The sequence below is a fragment of the Panulirus ornatus genome, chromosome 59 (genome assembly GCF_036320965.1).
Source record: "Panulirus ornatus isolate Po-2019 chromosome 59, ASM3632096v1, whole genome shotgun sequence".
Classification (NCBI taxonomy): domain Eukaryota; kingdom Metazoa; phylum Arthropoda; class Malacostraca; order Decapoda; family Palinuridae; genus Panulirus; species Panulirus ornatus.
The window spans coordinates 862,976-864,814 of NC_092282.1; the positions used below are offsets into that span (position 1 = coordinate 862,976).

The window sequence follows — 1,839 nt, forward strand, 5'->3', positions numbered from 1 at the left end:
CATCCATCTTACTTAAGATCTCTTTGGAAGATTTATATTAAGCACTGTTTTCAGTGTACTAGAGATGATATACGTTGATACGAACGCTTGAAACCTTTTGCTCAGACATTCGAAAGCGTATGCATCTTTCACTGATAGTCATGAAATATTTTCCTTCAGTTCCATCTTCTCTTCCAGACTAAACCACCATCATGTGTGACGACGAGGCAACAGCTCTGGTTGTGGACAATGGCTCCGGCATGGTCAAGGCCGGCTTCGCCGGTGATGACGCTCCCCGCGCCGTATTCCCCTCCATCGTCGGCCGTCCTCGTCACCAGGGTGTCATGGTCGGTATGGGTCAGAAGGACGCCTACGTCGGTGATGAGGCCCAGAGCAAGCGAGGTATCCTGACTCTCAAGTACCCCATCGAGCACGGCATCATCACCAACTGGGACGACATGGAGAAGATCTGGCATCACTCCTTCTACAACGAACTCCGCATTGCCCCTGAGGAGTCCCCTGTCCTCCTCACTGAGGCTCCCCTCAACCCTAAGGCCAACCGTGAGAAGATGACCCAGATCATGTTTGAGACCTTCAACACCCCAGCCATGTACGTGGCCATCCAGGCCGTGCTGTCCCTCTACGCCTCCGGTCGTACCACAGGTATCGTGCTCGATACCGGTGATGGTGTCACCCACACCGTCCCCATCTACGAAGGTTATTGTCTTCCTCACGCCATCCTTCGTCTTGACCTGGCCGGCCGTGACTTGACTGCTTACCTCATGAAGATCATGACTGAGCGTGGTTACTCCTTCACCACCACCGCTGAACGAGAAATTGTTCGTGACATCAAGGAGAAACTCTGCTATGTTGCCCTCGACTTTGAGAATGAGATGAACTTGGCTGCTGCCTCATCCTCTCTTGAGAAGTCCTACGAACTTCCCGACGGTCAGGTCATCACCATCGGCAACGAACGTTTCCGTTGCCCCGAGTCCCTCTTCCAGCCTTCCTTCCTGGGTATGGAATCTGTTGGTATCCATGAGACCGTCTACAACTCCATCATGAGGTGCGACATTGATATCAGGAAGGACCTGTTCGCCAACAACGTTTTGTCTGGTGGTACCACCATGTACCCTGGTATTGCTGACCGCATGCAGAAGGAAATCACAGCTCTGGCTCCCTCCACCATCAAGATCAAGATCATTGCTCCTCCCGAGCGTAAGTACTCCGTCTGGATCGGTGGCTCCATCCTGGCCTCTCTGTCCACCTTCCAGGCCATGTGGATCACCAAGGAGGAGTACGACGAGTCCGGCCCCGGCATCGTCCACCGCAAGTGCTTCTAAGAAGTACACTGCTTTCTTTACCCACAGAATATATATATTTTGCGTTATAACCATTTAACTTCAGTCCGGTGTTGTTGACAATATACAACTATAAGACGTCGATACATCTATCTGAAATACGTTAACTGGTTAACCTCGTCTTCATCTTATGCTAACTCTTCCTTGAGTTTTATTTTTATCTCTGTATTAAGCAAGACAATATACCGATAGATTGATATATCTAAGTATGTTATTTCAGACCTTTGGTTTAGCTAAATTTCAGCGATAATGACCTCGTCGCCTCATACTTTCTGCATAATTTGGTATGCGTGTGTGTGTGTGTGTGTGTGTGTGTGTGTGTGTGTGTGTGTGTGTGTGTGTGTGTGTGTGTGTGTGTGTGTGCAAATGATGTCGTTGTGTAACTGCGTGTGCACAACAATCTTTTTCCTCAAAACTTGTAGCGTAACAGTTTATCTCGTAACATTGACTTCTGATCAATAACATGGGAAACTATAGAGACGTATGATAAACTAGGGAA

At 48.7% G+C, this 1,839-nt stretch overlaps 1 pseudogene; it reads left to right on the top strand.

Moving 5' to 3' along the window:
* Positions 1-228: 228 nt before the first annotated feature.
* Positions 229-1,539, top strand: LOC139767366 (actin-3, muscle-specific-like; annotated as a pseudogene).
* Positions 1,540-1,839: the final 300 nt, after the last annotated feature.